The sequence below is a fragment of the Cyrtonyx montezumae genome, unplaced genomic scaffold (genome assembly GCF_038088225.1).
Source record: "Cyrtonyx montezumae isolate F1298 unplaced genomic scaffold, pur_monq_1.0 scaffold_8, whole genome shotgun sequence".
Lineage (NCBI taxonomy): Eukaryota > Metazoa > Chordata > Aves > Galliformes > Odontophoridae > Cyrtonyx > Cyrtonyx montezumae.
The window spans coordinates 74,450,575-74,474,305 of record NW_027072089.1 but is presented as its reverse complement, the minus strand read 5'-3'; the positions used below and the strand labels follow the sequence as shown (position 1 = coordinate 74,474,305).

Below are 23,731 nucleotides of genomic sequence, written 5' to 3'. Positions count from 1 at the left end.
CAGCTGTTGTTGTTTTTTTCTATCTATCTATCTATCTATCTATCTATCTATCTATCTATCTATCTATCTATCTATCTATCTATCTATCATTTATATATTTTTTGCAGTCATTTGTCTATCAGCAGAAATGAACCTGGAACAAGCTCTGAAATTCTCCTAAGCACCATATCTCACCTTGTGGCATTTCACTGAACAGCATCAAGCACAAACTTATACAGTCAGAATTAAAAATGCACCTTTAATAGGCTTTTAAGATTGACTTCAGTATGTGCTCCATCAGTAGCATAAAGACTGAAATTGGAATGATACAGAGATTAGCATAGCTCCTGTGTAAGAATGATACACAAATTCATGAAATTCAGGCTTCCCAGCAGGTGTTTAATGCCCCACACCTGCCAGTGTTTAAGAGTCATTTGGATAATGCCCTCAATAATATATCCTAATTTGTGGACAGGCAGTCTGACTAGATGATCTTTAAGTCCCTTCCAACTGAACTCTTATCTAATCCTACCCATCTTTATGTTCTGAAGCATACAGATTCAAGGTGTCATGAAATACATATAAGTAACCCAAACAATCTGACGTGTATGAATAACTTTTGGTACATACTTTTAGAATCTCTTTTCTACAAATAGAAACACTGAATAGAAATTCATCAGGAACACTGAAATTCAGTTTTGGAAACCGACTGGTAATGAAAGGGGATGAAAATCATGCAGAAAACAAAACAAAACAAAAATAAATAAAACTCAATCACTAACCAACATTTATACAGTTGTATTTAAAAAATAATAATACAGTCTCATGTTTCATAGAATAAAGGAGAATTCATTGAGGAAAAGGCAACTCTAGGTCTCTAGTCTCTAGGTTTGGATTTAGTTTTCTGCACTTGTACAGAGCTGTTAAGCTGTTGTACTAATGCTAACTATAAACTGCAAAAACAGGAAAACATAAAGAAGTTATTTCCACATCATCTACAGTTTGTTGGCTTATTGATTTCCTCTACTCCTGCATCCCACATTTCCTTTGAACCATTTGCTTTCCCTTTTAAAGGAGCAGCCTTTCAAACACAGTTAATTTTACTAAGGCTTTAACATGCAATTGACTAGTCAGTATTACATTAATTTCAAGGATGCTGATGTTTACAAAGCAAGAGTATGGGACCCAATCTCGATTGCCCTACTCACACAATCAGTTAAACTGATTTTAATAGCACTGTTAACATTGGCTTCTTACAGCTGTCAGCACGCCTTTGAAAAGAAAGTCTTGTAATTCTTCCCCATTTCTAAAGGCAGTTTTTAAAAACTGCAGGTATATTGTTTTGTTCAGGCCCCGCTTTCAGTGAGTGACACATTTTAAGGAAATCATAATGTCCCTGATTTCTGCATTTTCACTGTTAGCAAGTGAATTAGAATATTCTAGAAAATCAACAGGCATTTTTTTTTCTTGTCTGACTGAGCTCACATGTTAGAGTTGTGTTTCTAATCTGGACTTATTTTTCCATGTGTCAAATTGGCTACTTCAGTTACATAGCAGATCACTGACAGATAACACAAGCCTGAAGATCATGCTTTATCTTCTTCTTTGGCTCCTTCTCCTGCAGACTTACCTTCTTCACAGCTACTTTCTTCTTCATGCTTTGCAGTGAGGAAAATATACAACACAGGGTTTGATGTAATATTTACCATTTACTCCACAGTGACATGCAGAACTACTCTAAGGTAGCCTGAAATAGAAGAGACTGTTTACTGACTCAAATCAGGATAACAATTACTGAGCTGAAGCAATGTCCATATTGCATGTCTCCTGGATCAGATGGGGTCATCTAGAACAGGATCCAGAGACTTATCCTTATTCCTCACTCTCCTGTCTTTGCTTAGTATGGGAAGAAAAGATGATTTCATGTCCCAAACCTTGTATGTGTGAAACAGTTATTTGAGATATCTACAGCTGGTATTGATCATCCTATTCTGTGAGGCAGGATTACAGTATTCTCTTTCTCATGTGAAATGCAATGATCAGGTGCAACCTGTGCCTCGTGGCAGGATTTTCATGAGGAGCACAAATACAGTATGTTTTCCTTGGTTTGTGAGTCAGCTCCCCTTTCTATTAATCCATCCTTCCATTTTTGTCTAAGGAAGTATATTTCTCAAATAAAAAACAATGTTATTTCAAAATGTTTTTTCTTAGCAAGTACAACTGTAATGAAAACAACCCCAAAAGTAATTACAATACACAGTTAAACTTTTCAGACTATTAGCATTTATCACCTACACTGATATTACAGCACATTAAGAGAAGCCAACCACTCTGAATAGGCACTTATGTTCCTCTTCAGATACTCATGCATATTAAAGAAAGATGTTTTTTCAAAAATAGTTTCAAAATTTAAGGAAAAGATGTCCTCGGGAAAGATTCCCAGAAGCCAGCACTCACTGCAGGGAGATTTGCTAAACTTAATTACCTAAAATGCAGTGCTGATTTGCTGAAAGGTGAATAGTATTGGAGCACAGTTAATTAGTACAGAAAAGCTCAAGGGGCTTCACACCAATTTATATCACTGGGGTAAAGATGCACACAGCCATGAAAGACTTCTTGGGTCACTGACAACACTCCTGTACAAACACAATCATATCATATAATCTAACTCAAACCATTGGCAATTTTTTTCTCATGAGATTTTCTAAGTGCTTTTGTATCCCTTCACCCCTCCAAAGGGTCTTTACATTTACAGTCACTTTACCCACAGCACGTTTATATTCATTTTCTTTTAAGTCAGTTCTTACTTTTAAGCTTCAAAAGCTCTTTCCTTTCTAGCCCTTATCCCTTCTTCAGAGTAAAGAAAATACATTGTATCTACTTTCAGTCTGTGTTTTTCTATGATAAGCAAGCCAATTTCTTTTAGCATTGTCCCAAGAGATGTGCTTTCTATTCTCTCTTTATTCTAGTAGATACTTTCTTCATCAGTTCTAGTTGGAAACTGATCTCTCCTCAAGGATGGTGGACAGAATTTTAAGTAGTCTTTTAGAGATCTGACCAGCGTTTTGCACAACAACCTTGTAACTTTTGTTCACACTCTAGAATTGCACACACCCTTTCCACATCCACATCCACACCCACATCACAACGGTGACTCAAAAACAATCACTGACTACTGAACGTTGAATTTCCCTCTCCTTCATTTCTACCTTATAAAATGCTATGGTTTAACAGATGTTCTCAATAGTCTTTAGAGGCATGACTCAGCACTTTCTATTGCATCTTTCCCATTTTTATGACTTCATTTATCAATGCTGGACACCACTGTGTGATATTCCAGTTCTACCTTTATGTTGACAATGCTTCTCAGGTTCTACTATCAGCAAATTTTGTTAGCATGCATCTACCTTTTTTTCCTGCTGATGTTGTCGATTTATATATGTAATTCAAGGAAGAAACAACAAAACATAACAAAGCAAAAACACAAAACAAATGAATAAAAACAAACAAACAGACTTGTTAGATGTCTCTAACAAATTAAAAAATATAAATTCTAGGGATTCTAAGTCATCTCTGACTTTTCTTGTCAGCAGACTCATTGTTATAATTATGAAATCCTTTGCATACTTCAAAAGTATTTTATACCGCCTCCCGAATTCTTTTGTCTTTGCACGTATCTCCCCAAGAGGCCTGAAAATAGTGTACAGCAGTCACAGAGTCTAGAATACCAATTATATTTTCAAGTTAGATCGTACTAAATCTTTTGTAGCTTAGATATTTTAACAATTATTTATTTTATTTTTATCATTCTAAAGACCTGCATATTATCAAAGTATTTCTTTTTTCTTAAACAAAACATTTGTATTTTTCTTTCTTCTGTCTGAGAACACTACCTTGGGTTATAGATATTTTAAGATTTTAAATCTTTGTTGCATTACAGTTTCAGGTGTCAGTTATTTGTTCTCTGAAGAATAGCTTACAGTTTGTTTTAGTCTGAGCACAAAAACTGCACTAAATGTTGAGTTTGGAAGTATATATTTCCTTGGCCATGTAAGTGGTTTTTATCTATTGCTTTTTGCCCCTCTGTTCAACACAACTGATGTTATTGAAGCAAAGTATTAATTCTCCTCTGAGTCATAATGCTGTTTCCTTGACTGCATGCAGCGCTACTGCGTGGTGGCCTTTTGCTACTTCTCCTGTTTTTTCTTCAATACTATAAATAACCTTTTCCTATTCATTTAATTTTCCCTGGCAAAGGTAACTCAACGTAACCTTATCTTCTCTGTTTAAAAAAATTAACAAATGAGATCAGCAGCCTGATGAGGGTCAGTCACTTATATCCATTCACATGGTACCGGTTATCAATCAGCTCTTGAATTCATGTCAACACAGACCCTGCATGAGGGAAACCACAACCCTGATAAGCTCTGTGAACAGAAAGGCTCAGTGACACAAGGCGCTAGTGGTCAAAATGGTAATTGTCTGGGGAAGCATGCTATCACAGTTTCACAGCCCGTTATCATGAGCAGGCTGCAGGCAGGTCACCCTTGAAGCTGAAAGCATTAGAAACCTCCTAACTGAGGTTTGCCAAGGGTTTTGCAGGAGCAAATATGTCAAGCAAAGAATCTAAAGACCTGTCAATTAGAAGAATTACGTATAAGCACCTGGGACTACCTGTTTTTGAAAGTAGTAGGTGTTAGCTGCAAGAAATGACTGAGTAAAACTGAGGTGAGTGGAAGTCGGGCACGTGTAGGGCCAAGATGCTAAGCTAACACAGCCCAGCCTTTTAGGAGCGGGACTACAGCCAGCCTGCAGTGCAGCCTCATTCAAATCAGAGGTTTTGATCCAGGCATGTGCACAACAGTGCCTATCTTGCAGTTCAGCATGAGTTTCAACACTGCACACCAATCTTAATGTGTCTTCCTATTGGTTCTGTCTTACTGCGAGAGATGCTCCTAATATGTATTTATACTTGCCTATAACTGAAAGAATATGTTTGGGAAACTTTGATTTTACTTGACTTAAAAAAAATCTATTTTATTTATTAAGCAACAAGAATATATTGTGCTATATTTGGATAAAGCATGTCAATGAATACACACAGATCCTTCTTAATGTATTTTTCACCTCAGGCTGTTTGTTCTGTGCAGATGACAATATTGTTTCATGAGTGTGTTCAGCACCTGTTTTACAGAGGTTAGTTTTTATATTCATGGACGTCTGTGGAAAATAAGTAGGAATGTTGGGCCTACCAATGAGCAAAGCTTATTTGGAACTGTGGTCTACTACATAGGATTATCTTACGAAGCGTGAGATTTCTACTCCATCTCAGAAGAAAAATTACCTTGTATTTCCAGTCAATGTATATTAAAATATGTATTATATTGCTCTTTCTCAAGTAGTTTATGCTGTTTCTGATTATTTTCTACAAATTAATGTTATTTCTCTTCTGGTTTTCAGAAGTCCTGGTCCTCCAGAATGGTATTTCTATTCATTCTACTTTCCTCTTTCCTAAAACATTCAGTGACATAAGAAAATAATTTGTATTTCACCAGAGTGCTTTGCCAAGCAACCCTACCATTTTCAAATGCGCTACCAAACCTTCATATGATTCAAAGTAGGCTAGGTCTCATATTCTTGGTGGTTCAGTGCCCATGTGTGCATGCACTCTTTAACCCTGCATCAGAAATCAGGTCTGTGCAAAGGTGCGTGGGTGACTGGAGAAAGGATTTTAGTGCAAAACCCTTCTCCAACAGGCAATCCACTTTTAAACAGCTTTTGTTATTTGGCAAAGAGGATCTTGTGCCACTTGCCACCCTATACCCCTCCCTGCAGACCTCGGTGGCACCCCTCACTACACTGTTGGTTCAGCAGCTACAGATATCTCAATCTGCAGAGCACTAGATCTCTCCCTCACGCAACATGGGCATACTCTTTGCACTCTCTTCTACCTGGACTCGGTCCCCATGACATTCTTTCTTTCTTGAAGAACCCTACTGCCTTCTGCACTTCACTCAGGTTCCCCTTTAATACATCAGTTTTTCATATTCATTATTTCAAACACTAATTTCCTCCCTATGTATCAGAAATAATTATTACTCATCTAAGCAATGACTATTACATCTTGAGAATGTGGTCTTGAAAAGAGCAGAATGATATTCTGATTTAAAGACTCTGCTAGCAGCATTAGCATTGCTAGTTTACATGAGTAATATGAACATCATCTTTTATAAAGAACAATATTTCTTCTGTCCTCCTCTGGCAAGGCTATAAGTTACAGGAAAAAAATGTGTCAGAACAGATAAAGGGCCTTTTGGGAGATTTATTGCATTATATATGTTAATGGAAAATATCAATTCTATAAAAAGACATTAACATTGATTTACTTTATCCAGCATCTAGTGAAAATGAAATGAGGATTAAAATAAAAATATCAGCAAACAGCAAATAATTTAATTCCTAGCATTTCCACACAAACACTCTTTGATTTCTGAAGTTGTGTTTCACTTTTCTAAGCCAGAAGAAAAGTGCCTAGGTTGCATAGGTCATTTGGTATCAATTTCAGTTTACTTTAAATGAAAGTGGCCCAAAGCTTTACGGGAACACAATGTCTGCTGTCAATCAAGAAGAGAAAATGCTTCATTTACCTCTTTGTTCAAAGCCAAAATAATTTATCTTTTTCTTTTTTAATTCTTACTACATGAGTTTTTAATATGTAAAGACAGTCTGTTGTAGGATGAAATATCTACTCTGCTGAATCAATCATCCCACAGCTATGTTTCTACTTCTTATCTGCCTATTTTACTGATGTTCTTTTTGGAACACGTTGCCTCTCAATTTTGTTCATTATTTTGCTCACTCCCCTGCCTCTCTTTGAGGATAAATACTGGGGCAGAAGAGAAATTGGTCAGCCTGAAAATAAGGTATATTTGTGCTCTCAGCTGTGCTGCACCAGAGCCAGCTGCCTGCAGACTACACTCACTCCCATATCACCCCTATACCAGTCACTCCACTCTTGTTCCAGCGCCCTGTAGTAAAGTTCTGCAAGTACAAATCCCTCTCTTCTCCCTTCTTTGCTATTTCCCTTTTTCTTAATTTATTCTTTCCACTGCAAGTAGCCCAAGAAGACAGACATGCTCTCAAAAGTCACTTCTGATAAACACTAATTCAACATATTTCTTCCTCCCAGAAGAGACTAATTATACCCATTCCCTGTTTTGTGATGAAGTTTCAAAAATGCCACACAGCTGATTAAGAAGAAGTCCTTTAGTTTTTTGTTTTGTTTTGTTTTTTTAATGAGTTATGAGAACAGAACTACAAACTACAAGGTAAGTGATGTCTTTGAACTCCTCTACTTTGTCTACTCAGGAAGACTTCTCAGTTCAGCACTAAACAAGGGTATCTATTATTAAGAGGTGTCTGTAGTCTTTCAATAAGAGATCCACAGCATAGATGCAATGGCTGTGGGTGAGGCAACAGTAAAGACACTGCACAGCTAGCACCTTAAGGCACTTCATAATGAAGGTAAAATTAGAAAAGCAGTTCTTTTGACTTCCATATCACATTCTGTGATATTTTCCTCCTATTCAACTGAACTGTAAACTTCTGCAAATACTCCAGAAGTAAGGCTTTCCTTTCAGGATAAAGCCAGCCTCCTATCTCAGATTTTTTTTTTTAATATAATTTACTGAAAGAACCAGTATATATGATTGAAATGGGAGGAATGTGTGAAAGTTGTAATATCTTTTACTATGAATATAAGTGTTATCAGATTGCTGCTGTATTCACATTGCTCTTTTACAGTGATGAGGAATGAAAAATTCTGTGCACAAAATTCAGAATGAACAGAATTACATCTTTCCACTACCACCATTATTTCACATACTTCATATACACCATCTCTACAAAGTTTCTTCAACAGATGTTCTCAGTGCTTGAAAAACAGGGCTGTTTCTGTGTACACAGTGATGCAGAGATAATTTGCTTTCTTTTAACCTTTTACAAACAGCCTCTAGATCAGTAATTTTAGAAAGCAAAGACCTAGTTACTGTTCTGATGAAGAGCACCCTGGGAACATGCACTGAGGATGCCTCCCTCCCTGGCCTGCCCCACCTCCTATCAAGTTCCAGAGTAGTTGACTCCCAGATTGGACTAAACTTAGTTATAAAGAAAAGATACTAATTCTCACAACACAGTCATTCAAAATCACTTATTTCCTGCTTTACAGAAAAGTCTTATACTTGTTAAAATTACTCTACATTTAAAAATAAAATCTTTAGCTATGCTTTTGCCAACTTCCTATGGACAAAGGAGACTTTTGGCTTTATGTATAGATATGGTTTCTTTCCTTGATCTGTTATTTTACTGTGGCTTTCCGAAATGTTATCCCAGTGCAATGATGAACTCACACCTCCACCTTCTCAAACACATTTTCCTTCAGCTTTCTTCACTCATAATCTAGAGACCAGCCCATGACAATACCACCAACATTTACCTGCATGCTTTGAGGAATGACTGAACCACACTGCTGCTTCACAAAGGAGTACAATGCTAATCTTGGAAGCAACTAGAGATATTTTTGCTTTGCTAGTCTGGCTGACCCCACTAGTATCTCTATGAGATCACTTAAGTCTCCTGACTGGCTTCTACATAGGAAGTACTAAGAATGAAACACAAGGGATAGGATAAAACTATGCTAAAATTAAGGTGTTTTCCTTAATTAAACTAAACAATAATTATAAGAAGTAGAGAAAATAAATGAACAGACAACTTTAATTTACGGCAGTAAATCTGGCAGTATCTGTATATTTGATTTGTTTCTTTTTTACATGCAGTATTGACGCTACACTTCCTACCCTTGAAATCTTTATCCACTTGTTTATATCTTGTTTCCCTTTTCTTTCTTCCTATTTTTTTCAGCTAGCTTTTCCTAGATCAGCTTATTAGATCAACATTTAGATCAGCTGATTTTCCACTTTCTTGATTTGGAAGCAGAAATCTCCTGACCTAGTATTTGTTGTGCTGCTGGGTGCTTAGTGTTGTAAAATAGCAACATTAGAGCCATGTAAAATAAAGATTAAGATGACTTGAAACAATCAGGAGATGTAAAAAGAGAATAGAAAAACTAAAGCTACAGCTTTGAATATAATTGTCTTGAAAATCAAAAAGCCTCTACTGAATTATTCAGTAAGGCAGGAAAAGTGAATTTCAAGTTTAAAAAGAAACAAACTAAAAGATCTGTTGGAAAAAAAAAAAAAAAAACACTTTAACCACGTATTTCAGGGGAAAGTTTTCAACAGGACTTTACAATTTCAGAGTATAGGTGTGTATCCAGTTATAAGATGCTGGATAAAATTACATACAGATATATGCATACAGACACCCACACATATACACATGAACATGTTTCCTTCATATATGTATTTTTCTGTCTGACCTTCCATACCAATAGTTTCTTTTAAAATCCATTAGAGAAGGAAAATATTATCAACTGCCTTGGCTCATATTTATTTCTCAGCATGTTCTTTTATTTACCCTAGTTTTATCTAGAAAAAGAGGTGTAAATTTTCACAGTCTTCTTCTTTTGGTTCTTGTATTTAAATTATGCAGGATGGATTACTGAACCTGTGCACTCCACAGAGTAGCTCTAAGAGCTGAGATGGTGTTTCTCTGTTACTTTATTTTTTTTTTTTTATCTTCTGTTATACACTGGGATAAAAGATTGTCTCAAGCATAAATAGAACTGCACTGTATTTCTAAGCTCTTACAATTCATTCTTAATTCTTAAAAGCATTCTACACTGTTCTTCAAAAATGCAGTGATTTCCAGTCAAAAACGCTAAACTAAAAATAGAAGTAATAAATAAGCATACAAACCTTTATAAGAAAAGTAGGACCAATACAGGCTCTTTATCTAGAGGACACAGAATACTTGGAAAAATGTTCTATATAGCTCCTCAAACCAAACAGTATTTTGCTTTCCATCTTCATACTGAGTTTGCTTCAGGCTGTGTAAATCATATGCTGGCTACACAAATAAACAAAAGGAAATAGTATTTTCTGGCATTCACTCTCTCAAGCTAGCCAGTCTGACAAGAATACTCCTAAGTTAATAGTACACAATGATTTGAATCATGAAACAATTTTACTTCCTTCTATATATCACTACTTGTGATGAGTCCTACTACTACTTCAATTCACACCTTTCAAGACTTCTCCAAAGATTTTAGCTGACAATCATCACCTTACTGTTTATCACAATGTGATGGTCAGTGAAAATTTATTCAGTTACAAACTGCCAAAGGCTGATAGGATGAGAAAAGCCTTTCCTTCAAATATCCACACAGCTACGAAAATACTGTAGTAATTAAAATTTCTGTATTAATTAAAATTAATCAACTGTCCCAATTTTTTTCATAAGAAGAAACAAACCTTCTGTACTCATCTAGCTTAGTCTTTCTGAATCAGTAATACATTATTTTCATTCAGCCTTCCTCTATGGTTGTAATCATGTTGTTTACAAAAATGACTCTTATAACCTAATAATCATTCATCTGCTGAACCATAATTAAAATTAATTCCCCTGATCTTTTCTGCTCTCTTTTCATACTTATTAGTCCTTTTACAAGATGTCTTATAAGGTTAGTATATTTGTGTATATCTTCTGGTTGTGGTGCATGAATGCTGTTATGGACCCTCCTGGCTCACATCTTCCATGATAAGTAACATTACAAGCAACCAGTGGATTATTCTAGGATTATCTTCATATATTATACTTAAAAACACAAAAACTACTATAGCACACACACACAAAAATCACCATTATAGCAAACATATTTGATAAAATAGGAACTGCATCTGGTTTTGAGGAGAAGGGATGCAATCCAGATATACTGTATCCAGAAAATACTATGTAAAAGAGTCTTTAAAACAAAAACAAAAATTATTTTTAGATCATCTTTACTTTTGCTTTATCAAACCTATAAATAGTACAGTTAACTCACTATTACAGTTAGGTTAGTCAGGCAAGTTCCTTAAATATCTGTTTACATGTATATTGCTGCATCAGGACACATGGCTGCAAACACCAGAGAGACTGGCAGTCTCCACAGTGACAATAAAGAACACACTACAGCACTGAGTGTGAAAATAGTGCAGTCTTTACTGACTTGTACTGGATCAGACCAGATGCATTTCTCCCACACTCATGCTTACAGCCAGTTCTGCATGGTAAACTCTTGAAAGTGATTGATATGCCAGTAGCCCTTAAAGTAGTCATCACAAAATCAATACCATAGGCTATCTCTACCACCACTATATATATTCAGGTCATCCTACCTTGCCATGCTTGTAATACCAAGTTTCTTAATAGACACAAAATACATTCGAATCACAGTTTAGCCATGTTTCTTAATTAGAAAAAGATCATTTGATGAAGTGGGGTTGATCTTGACTGACGCACACTTAAGAATATCATCCAGGTTACCTGGGCAAGAAAGTGGATAATAGTGCTGCCCATCCACAGCATTTTTCCTATGTATGTCTCATATATTGCATTTTTGATATCTGAAACTGTACTCGGCTTACAGTTCTGAGGTCAACTTTCAGATAAGTACATTTATCCTTGAGGTTCATTCATAGGTAGATTACTTACCAACGACTAACAATGATGATTCTTTAAAAACAGGGCAATTTCAAATCAAAGCTGCTGTCAGAGAGAGCCTTCGAAATGGTAGAAGGGAGGTAGTGAAATAGGAACACCTGCAAAGTTTACAAGACCACCAAGTACTGGTTTACCTTAATTCCCAGCGAAGTCAATCCCGAGACATCCTGAAATATTCTACATACAAATACATTCCTGAATTATAACAATAACAACAAAACTGTAATCCAACACCTAAGAGTCTGTAAAGTGAAAGAAAAGATAGGAAAGATCTTCACAAATCTGCAGGTATCAGGAGCTACAAGGTGGTAGCAGGGATATAGGGAATAGAATTTATTTCTAGAATACAAGATCTTGCTCATTTCTTTTCTCTAAGTTGTTAACAAAATTCCTTTGTCTGATATTCTGCTATGCTTTTCCTCTCCCTTTTCATTTCATTTTTCCTTTTTTTTTTTTTCCTTTTCTAAAATCTATTCTAATGTAAAATGAACAAACAGCTCTTGAAGTCATGAAGATTTCTGAAATACTTTTCAAGTTATATGCAACAAGCACAAAATCTTCCCAAGTTGTAACAAACTCTAATGTGGATGTATATTCAGAGTTTAAATACATGGTTCTCCTTTCAACAATGCATAGCAGACTGTCAAATTTGTTGAGATCTTAGAGATAATCTTACAGTAAAAAAAATTAGAAGTTTATTAAATTACTGTTGATTGCTGTAAGTAGTAGTGAGGCCTACAACAAAGTCATCTTGTGAAGTCATAAAATTGAATTTCACAGTTATAACTAACAGATTATTGTCCACGGTAAAAGACAATGGACAACTGCAGTACACCTGCTGTATAATTTTGTATGCACACATATTGATAGTTTAAAGCTACTGTAAAAAGAACACATTTCAAAACATTTTCATAATGTGTCAACATGACACATTTCAGTATATTGCAGCCATATTTTTTCTGTCTGCTTCTTGCACTTTCTGTGGGGAGACTGGAACAGAAACACACAGATGGGTTTTTTTTTTATTATTGTTATTATTATTATTCTATTTTACTTAACCCAGTTATGCAGCATTTCATAATACTCTGTTGATGCTAAAAACTTCAGCCACTGACCTGAGCACAATCATCAATCATAAACCCAAAGTCAGAAGGTAGGGACAGTAAAATGAAAAAGAGCACTGATGTAGAAATGTTAGAAAATAAATAGCTCAGGAGATCATTTTCATGAAATTGGGAAGCTTGTGTCAAAGGCACTGTAAACAGCCAGAATATACAAACAAAATGGAAACACTAGTTCACAGCAAACCAAACGATGTTGAAGGTATCATAATGTCATTGGTAGCACAAATAAGCATGACCAAAAGTGGTTGAGACTAGCTGGTATAGATTTGATTACAATTAATTAACAAAGAATTATTGAAGTAGAACTAAATGCTGAGATGGAAAACAAAGCCAAATATATTCTTAGTACAAAAGCAAAGCATACCTAAATATATATTTTTTAATCTTCAAAGCTGATTGAAAGGATAGTAACTATAGAAACATTACAACCTTTTATTCTTTTTTTTTCTTCTTCTTTTTAAACAATATGGAAACAGCATTAAGATCTTATATGATGTAGCACATTTAAGAATGATCTGATGTCTCTGGTACAACAAAATTAAATATGAAAAATCCTCCTGCTGCAGTTATAGCTTGAGCTGCATCAGCCTGTCAAAGGTAAGATAACTGTCCTGAGTTAGGCAGCACACTGGCAGCAGAAACTGTCCCTAGACCATTACGCTGCTAGGATATTAGACATTTTAAGTGCTAACCTCTGTATCTGAGACATAAAAATACCAATAACGTTTCACTTCTAGCACTTCAGCAAAACTACATCGTTTTCCCCTGTTCATAGTCTCTGATCACAACGTTGTATTATTAAGACATGAATTGAGAGAATTCCAAAAGTCAGTGTTGTAATTACACAAGGTTACACAGATTTTCAGTCACTGAACTTTTCAGAATATCATGGTCAGGTGAAGCTGTTTTTTTTTTGTTTGTTTGTTTGTTTTACTCCGTGCATATTTTTGAAATAAGAAACATCTGTCAGTGACTGAGAATTATTTTCAGCATCTTGAAATACAAACAGTATTATCCATTTATTGCAATCATTTCCCATAATCCTCAAACTAGGGAGGGCAGATACACTCATTATTTCTGTTATCACAATCAATAGGAGGAGTACATCCATCCCCACTGGGAGAAATAAGGTTTGTCTTGAAGGCAGATGAAGACATTTTCAAATTAGATCCATTTTTCCTTATTACCTCAGTCTGTTCTTATTCTTCTCCTTTCTAACACCAACTAGTACAACTACTCTACATACACATACACACACACACACAAAGCATTGTAGCTTCTCCATTTAAACACATGATAACAGCTACAAAAACAGACAAAGCAAAACCAAGCAACACAGTATCTAAACGTTTAAAATTAACAACTAATTTGGCCATGATATGAAAGACAAAATGGCAACCTACGAAGTTACATTTATCTCTACTGGATTAAATAAAAATTCTCTAAACTTTTAGTCCCATTTCCTTTAAATTGCATTTATACAAGTTCTCAATATCAAACACATTTCTAAAATCAGCAATAGTACCATTAGGCCTTACCTGCCACAACTTATGTCAGTATCCCTTGAAGTATTATAATAAAATAAGCAATAAAGACTTACTCAGATAGTGGATAAATAACTAGTAATAACATTTTCTTTACTTTTCCCTGCAATGCTTTAATTGAAGCAGAACAATTTTTCCTTTTCTAAGATTGATTTCTATGTTTTAGGTAGCTGATATACAAATGGATCCATTTACGTTTAAATGTAAATTTAAAATGTAAATTATGTATTTGTAGATGGCAAATAAGGTAATGATGTGAATGCTGTGGTTCATGTCATGATTATGACCTGATACTATCTAAAATTCAAGTTCAGTCCACAACCTGGGGCTACTCTAATGTTTACACAATCTTATCCTAAGACTTTTTAAGCTTCCATTCTTGTAAACAAAGCACCTATTTAATGATCTGTAGTCTCAGCAGAGCTTTCCAATAACTCTGTGCCCATTAGCAATCACTATTCCCCACAGTAGGATGATTCTCCAGTGCTGCTGATAGAATTGCAAAATCTGAGAGAAGTAAATGCCTTTACAATATTGCAAGTCTCATTATTTTTAAGAGCCTGTCAAACCAAACAACTCTTTCAGTATCCAAAGGCATCAAGAAGTGTATCACGGACCTTTGCTCAGAGTCTTTATAAGCTATAACTTGCTGCCTTTCTTACAGCATTATCATGAGCTCTTAAAACTGTTTTGATATGAAGCCTTACTTGCAAAACCATATTTTGCAAAAGAATGTAGAGGATAAAGTGGGGAGTATTTCCAAAAATCTTGTTGACTACCTGTGGGAGTATTTAGATCAACTCAAATCCCTTGAAATACAAGGGGAAAATATTTCCCTCTCTAGTCGTCCAGTGGAAGCTGAATTCACTTTTTCTTCCCCTCGATCTAGTGTATTTTTCAAAGATCAGATTAAATCATGGTAACCCAAATAATCTGGTTTAAGTAAATAATTTTCCTTAGATTCAAGTTTTAAGAGTACTTTCTGCTAAGAATACAGTTTTCATCTATTTTCTGTGTCTTCTTAAAAAATTTGTAAAGTATTTCAGAGAAGCCACAAAGTACACAGTAAACTTGTTTCCACTCTTCACGCTCTGCAGTGTTTAATATTCGATCTATCCTGACTGTAAACAGGACATAGATGTTATCTGGCAGAATTTATAGTCCTAGACTTTTCTGACTCTGGAGAACATAGATTTCTCGAATTTTCTCTTTAAATACGCAGATAGTACACAAAACTTCCAAGATGGTAAATAAAGTTTGTCCTTCCAACGTTTTTTCTATTTGGGATGTTTCTCCACATCAGACACTAATATTTGAAAGTGCATTTCTTCCAGTTATCAACACATTCCATTCATGCACCTAAATCTCACAAGGTTATGCCCACTACATTAATCCCATTCAGGTTTCAGCGCACAACCTTTTGTTTTCCTGTCATAATCTGGACACTTCCTCCTTGAGCCTTTATTTTTGATCTTGCATGGACCTGTTTTACCACCAGTATGTTTCAATCAAGTTCAATCTGTCTTGGTGCTGTCGTGAATCAGCATGAGTTTTATGATGATTGAAATAAAGAGATAAATACAGAGCTCCTGAAAATACGAATCTACCCAACACAAATGATAAGGTAAATAATTATATCTCACATATGACTACAGAGACCGCAGTTGCAAAATCCTAAGTAGCAAATAAAAAAATGATTGTTTATCCTCTGTAGAATGAGAGAGGACCTGAGAACATTTAATTAGCAATGTGCAACAGGTGCAACATCCTTAACTAAGAGAGAGTGCTGAAAAATTGCCTCTTTCACTTGTTCCTTTAGTGGCTGCAGCTGCTTTTTTTAACTTGTCATGCATGTGTTTGGCAAGTTTCAGCAGGTATGCTGGATTTTTGTTATTTCTTACACCTTTATACTGGTTCTATCTGGCTTTCAAAGCTATTTTATTTTATCCATGAGTAACTGACCATTCTGACAAAGTATGACAATTAGTTATGCCTTTCTTTGCCATAAGCACGAATGTCAAGGTCTATCTACATATTTCTCACAATTTTAAATGTTTTCTGTCCTCTTCTCTCCTCACGATTCAGACAAATTTTAACAAGTAGTTTTGTGCTATACATTCATATACTCTTATACAATGTTTCATGAACAAACTGGGTATTTGTCTCAGGCAGTTTCCCATATTAGAACTGTTCTATAACTGATTTTACTTAATATATTCTAGAAATTTTGTAAAATTATTGGCATTTGGATATGGGTTAACATTTCCCAAATTCTTAATAATCTATGCATATTTTAGCACTACTTGGTTTTTGTTTAAGCAATTCAATAATAGCAGCTTGGAAGTTAAACAATATGTTTAGGAATCTGCAGTGAAGGAACATTAAAAATATTCTACATGGAAGTAGCTGAGTGGGAAGTCTTTTTTTTAATAATTCTTAAACATTCAGTGTTTGAAAAAAAACAACAAAAAAAAAACACACCCACAGTCTTCATTTCCCCCCTGAGAACCAAAGGAGCTAGCTTCAAAAGGACACACTAACTAAACAACTTTGATTTGTTAATTTATGCTTAAAAAATTAATGCACCAAGTTCATGTACAAAAAATATAGGCAGTTGGGATGTGCTCTGATTATACTGAATGAATTTCTTTACTATTCTTCCAAATTTTATGTAGTTACTAACGCTAGCATACATAGTACATCTGTATATTTATTAAATAGATTATTTCAAACTAAACATGCATATACCTCTTTTTCAGGAAAATTGATATTTACAGTAATGCAGTTTGTTTAGGAAGAAAACAACTCAAATCTGAATTAAAAAAGTAGTTTTCTTAATTTTATCTACTCCTTTTCAAGTAGTTGCAGGAACTTGCATATGACACTGAATCTCTTAAAAGTCCAACAATTCTTAAAATTCCTTATCTGTGAAATCCAAACCTCTTGAAGGTGAATATCTCAAGCAGGCACAAATATTCACTGATACATCTAAACTTCACTCATATTTTGTAACATATATTTTTTGTGTAAACTTTGCAACTTAAAACTTCCATTCAGAAGACAGTTTAATAGTCGACGTCTTTCCACAATTCATATAAATAATTATGTGGGCAAAATTTCCAACTCTACTCTGTTCTTTCAGAATGCTGTACAGTTATGTACAATACCATTTAAAATCAAGACAATATACGCAGGCATGCAGAAATGCGTATTCAAAATCACCCATACTCATAATTATATCTTAATCTGCATTTAAGAATTCAATTATTATTCAAACAAATAGAATTTGGAAACAGGAAGGCATGCTTCATATGTTGCTGTTGACTTACACATATGAAACAAAGATGAACTTCATCAGTGTCTCCAACAAAACACAATGGCTGGATCTGGCCTACAATACATTAACCCAGTGCAGCCAGGCTTATCTTCTAAAAGAGCTACTCTATGAGATAAGCTAAAATCTGGAAATTGGGAATCATATGCAAATTGTGGAGTTCAAGGTCACTATCAGTACCTGAGTAGTTTAAATCCACTCCAAACAAATACATTAAAAAGTCTATTTCAGAAGTTTAAGCTGGTATGCAAAAAAACAATATTTTTTCCACACAGTCACCATCACTAGCTATGCATTTTCACCAGCAATGATCAAGATCCTGTATGCCATGCTCATAAACATTACCAGCAGTGAAAGTGACCCACTGTCACTGTCGCTACTGCTGAAATCCACCATTCATGACCTGAATGTGCCCACATCCACTGTTTGGTCTTCATAAGCATGCAGCAAGCATCAGGGAATGTCAATAGTACAATATTTTATTCTTCATGGAGGAATTCACACCTTTGTTTCATATTCAATTCCATGTCAGATACTACCTTGTCAGACTGCCCCTCTGCTGCCACATGTCACCTGGCAACAAAAAGTAATGCAATACTGGTAGGAAGTTTCAACCTCTACTGCCATACTACTACCATCTATCTCTGATGTCGTGGGCCAAAAGAATAAATTAGGAGGCACTATTTTCAGAGTAGCCCTTGTACATATTCCCAGCCCACCAAATAGCATTCTTAATGAACAGGTGATCTTTTGAAGATAATTCTCTTAATTTTTAAACGGATTTCTTAACTCCTTTTGTAGTAAGGATAAAATGGGAATTGGTGAGCAAAAATGATAGACAGAAGACCAAGCTAATGCTTTATCTCAGGCAAAAAACACTTGTATGATCCATTGGAGATGTCAACAGAAATGCTCCCATTCATTTCAACAAGAGCTGAATACAGCTACCTTGAAAAATCTTCAGTTCTTTATTTATGGTAGTAAAACTGGAAAATTACCCGATCAAGCCAGATGGAAATTATTTATTAGCTTGCTCTAATAAAGAGAACAAAATGAAGGAACTTGCTTCTCTGCTGTTCTTGGTTACCACAGAGTGCTGGAGAATACAGAGATATACAAAGGTCACTTTTCTGCTTTTACAACACCAGATTATCTAAAATCCTTTGTGATTTACCTGAGTGTGAAAGTGATTCTTGTGACTACTTTTATGGAGCATCCCAAAGCAACTGAAAAATAGTGGCTATCACTTTTGACTGTGATAGCCTTTGCATTCACCCCAATACATCTCCTTTAAATAAGACGTCTCCACTGACAACTGGAAGACAATACCACATCAGCCAGGACAAGCCTTTGCTGATCCAAAGACAAGTATAAATGAAGTGCAGAATGCCTACATGGGCAATACACCTTCGACAAAGAACAAAAGTAAATTTATCTACTAAGTGAAAAGAAGAAATTCGGTGAAATCCATTTCCGCTATGTTAATCATCTGTTAATACTGCTAATACATCTACACCTGATAAATGTCTTGATCACTAATAAAATTCTTTATGTAGTGCATTTTTGTGGTCTGTGTTCCATCAGGGAGACCGTACAGGTTGTTTAGCTCATTGGATCACACCCCAATTTCTTTCACTTAAACAAATGGCTGTGGTGCTTCGATACCTGCTGTTCACTGCTGCTGACTGCTGCTTTGTATTCTTAGAGCTGGTAACAAGTAATCCATCAAGCTTTGTCAATAGAAGAGCTCTTGTCATTACGACTCTGTGACTCCTGTGCTAGGGACTGAGTCAGGCTGGCTTTGTTGCATTGCCAGAGTTCCATTAAAAACCTAATTCAGTGTAAAGGACCTCAAATTGTACTGTGTTACTAGCTTCCTATAATTTTCCTGTGACTTCATGCATTTAAATAAATCATCTATATTTAGTGCCAGAAATGCATGGATGATTCTGTTCCTTTCAGATTTGCAAGTTGAACCACAGTAATTTACGCCAGCTGAGATATCTCCTTACACTTCAGAAGTTTCAAAAAATATTGTGCAAAGTTTGCTTGCCTTTGATCTACAGAGATCATATTCAACTGTAACAACAGCTGCCCTGCCTACAGCCTAAACTGTAGAGGCTGTGAAAGTCCAATCTGTACTTATATTAATATATGTTTTAATATTAATATGTTTTAATCTGAGTTTACAGAATGTCAACATCCAAAATTGCTGATAACGGAAACACTGAACAATCATACAGGAAAAAAAAAAAAACAAAAAAAACCAGGAAGACTGAATTGTTCCTTATTTTTTATTCTGCAAAGCAAAATGAAACATATGGACCACAGAAGTGTTCTAATTTTTCAAATGAAGGTACCAGGATCTTGGGGAAAAATGAATAGCTACACAGACCTACACAGCTAACTACTTAATTAAACCGTAGAGGATGTTGACCTTAATTTTCTTAGGAAGATGAGAAAATACAATGAATATTTTTATTTATTATTTATATTATTATTTATTTATTATTCGTTATTTATTATTTGTTACTTATTTTTTTCTGCTTAAATCAATGTTATATGTAAAGAATTTCTGAATGACTAAGATAATAAAGCTATGTAGTGAAGTGTTGGTTTTTGTTTTGTTTGTTTGTGTCATTTCTTAGTACTTACAGGAAAAAAAAGTGGTTTTAAGAACACTACAATGGTTCTGGAGTATAAAATAAGGGTCATGAATATTCAGATGAAGTAAAGTATGGAGTTATTCAAAACTTAATTAAAAAAAAAAATGTTTCTTCTCCACATCTATCAACAGGCATTAGAAAATATGATTTTGTTTTCTGAAGTTTGGATATGAAACATTATGATTAGTTTAGAATTTGTAAAATGTATTTAAGTAGACATGAACACTTATACATAATTTCAGTAAGCATTTTAGAATGTTTATAGAGAAAATATCATAAGTTCATAAGTTCATAAGTTCATAAGTTCATAAGGTTGGAAAGGACCTACAAGATCATCTAGTCCAACCATCCTCCCATCACCATCTCCACCCAACTACTAAATTAAGTCCTTAAGCACCTCATCTAAACGCTTCTTGAACAGCGCTAGGGATGGTGCCTCAACCACCTCCCTAGGCAGGCCATTCCAGTGCCTGACCACTCTTTCAGAAAAGAAATGCTTCCTGAGGTCTAATCTAAATCTTCCCTGGCGCAACTTGTGGCCATTCCCTCTCGTCCTGTCATTACTTATCAGGGAGAAGAGGCCTACCCCCTCCTCACCACAACCCCCCTTCAGGAAGTGGTAGAGTGCTATAAGGTCTCCTCTGAGCCTCCTCTTCTCCAGACTAAACAATCCCAGCTCCCTCAGCCGCTCCTCATAAGACTTGTGCTCCAGGCCCCTCACCAGTTTTGTTGCCCGTCTTAACATTAAGAAAAAAACATTTAGACATGACTTAAAAATAGTAAAGTAGAAAAATAGATATATAGAATCACCAAGATTGGAAAAGACCTCCAAGAACATCCAGTCCAACCATCCACCTATCACCAATACAAGTGTTGAATAAAAACAATTGCAAATTTATTTGGAGCCTTGCATGTTTGGCTCACAAATCATATACACACATAAAAATACAAAAATTGATGTAAATATCTATATAGGTGTCTGTCAATGGTTTGTGGGACAGTTTGACCCAGTACCATGACAACTGAGGCAGGGGACCCACAGGCCCATGCCCCAGGGAAGAGGAAGGGGGAAAGGGAAAAAGGAGAAGGGAGACGGACCTAGGAACAAAACAGTAGCAATGATCTGAGGAGGAAAGGTAATTTACTAAATAAGATATCAGAAAGGAAAATAACACAATATGATAAAATCTAATTGAAATTGAGGCTAATGAATCAAATAAAATGAGCAAGAGAGAGTGTCCGATAAACCGAAGGCCTTACGCTAACGCTGAAGGTGGACGGCTGCAACAAACACCCACTGCCGAGCTCAATCCTGAAGGGAAGAGGGACGGTCCCACAACTGCAGACAGTTTTTATCTTTCCCTCTGTGCAGAAACACGTAAGAACGCATGCATCGCACAGTCCCCTGGGGAATGTAGTTCTTCTCTTCTGAGACAGGTACACCCAGAACTATCAATGATCCGTGGACCTGGAGCATTGACTCTTTAACTCCCAATACACCACATGATGTTATGATGTGGAATATTAATGACATTACAAAAATTATAAAACCATAACAGTAGGTTGTAAAAATGATTATATGTAGTTTTGGGTCTGGGATAATGAAAATAAGAGAGTACCGTAATTCAGACTAGCTCCAAACTTATCCTAAGGATGGAACACTCATCAGCAGCTGAAAGTCACCAAGCTCACTCCATAAGTGCTTGTTTTGCTTCTGGTTCACAGAAAAAGCATGCATTATTCAAGCATTTCCAAACAGTTCTAAGGTGCAAACTAAAGCCAATTTAGTAGGAACAGCTAGGAGGCTGTTCCAGAAGACGTTCCCAGTCCAAACAGAACTTCTAATATCAATCCACTCCTTAGGATCAATTTACAAACTCTGAACCACTTATCAATTTGAAGCCAAACATTAGCCTAAAGGGCAATCAGAACTCTACGGATCAGTAACTTGTGGAAGAGCTCTACTCCTGGTCCAGAAGGTAAGTGAATACATCATGAACAATGCATTGAAACCAACCTAATAATTCCACTAGAGAGATTTTCATTCACACAATATTAGTATAAACAGAACAGTGACAAAATTGAGGACCTATAAGAATGGGCTTTAAGGTAGAGTTGGGAGAGTTAGCGGTTCTTGTCTGCTCAATAAATAGGAACAAACTTTTAATAATGAACGTACAATTGAACATAAATGGAAGGAATCAAAATGAGGCTCCACAATCTCTTACAACATGGAGGAACTCCTATGGAAGATCATTAGACCCTCAGACTCATGTCAATAGATGCAGAAGGAAATGATTCTGATAATAACAGGACCTGAAGTACAATACAGATTCTGAAGTACAACAAAAGGAACATTTCATAGAAACATAGAGTCATAGAATCATAGGGGTTGGAAGGGACCTCAAGAGATCATCGAGTTTAACCCCCCTGCCAAAGCAGGTTCCCTACATCAGGTAAGATAGAATTTGTATCAGTATCCAAAGTTATCAAATATACAGAAAGATAAAAGTTGACTTTTATAGAAATACATTTGCTGTCCATCATCATTTTACAGAAAGCTTATATATTTTGGTATATCTGAAAAGGCTACCAATATCATCTGAGCTAATCACACCAAGAGAAAAGAACAGTGCTGCTATTTAAATGCTAGTCATGATGAATTAGCAAATGCCTCAGACTAGTGGGACAAATCATCACTTGTACTTCAGCTAGAAGCACTGCAAAAAATAAAAAATAAATCAATCTTTGACATTAACATGTCCTGACAGTTTCTCATTTAATTTTACTAGTCAGAAAAGGTGAAGAACAGATATGTAGAAAAAGCACTGCTTCTGTCACAGATTTGTCACATATTACTGGGTCATTTGAAGTCATATTTTCTCTATAGACAAAACTTCCATTTGGGAGTTTAAGCCATAGCATCTCAGCAGAATTAAGGATAATTTGTTCCACAGTAAAATAACTAGGCGAAAATGACCTCAAAGTTAAACTGATCATGAAAAGAATCTTTATTAAAAAAAAAAAAAAGTAGCTGAAAAAAAAAAGAGAAGTGAAAAACTAAGAAAATAAAAATAAAACTACCACAGGTGAGAAAAAGAATTTGAAAACAGATTCCTCAATGAATTTGCTTTAGGTTTTAAAATACATTTTAACAGACACATGGAATTCACTGTGTACATGAGAAACCAATATTGGCTTCAGTGATTGAATTGATTTGGTTCTGTACACTCTGGATCTGTGACTGCAATAACTTTTTTTTTTTTTAATGCCAACAATACAATTGTCATTTGTGTGTTGCTTCTGAAAAAGCCCTTCAAATTTATTCATCTCTTTAATGTAGTTTGACTAAGGAGTAGGTTGAAGCCATAGAAATCACTACTGCATAACACCAATGAAATTCAGAGTCTAGGAATGTAACAC

At 35.4% G+C, this 23,731-nt stretch overlaps 1 non-coding gene across 1 annotated transcript; it reads left to right on the top strand.

The window, feature by feature from the left end:
- The first annotated feature begins 268 nt into the window (after positions 1-268).
- On the top strand, positions 269-380 carry LOC136059539 (U6 spliceosomal RNA). The gene has a single exon (XR_010623237.1). It is a non-coding gene; the product is annotated as a U6 spliceosomal RNA (small nuclear RNA).
- Positions 381-23,731: the final 23,351 nt, after the last annotated feature.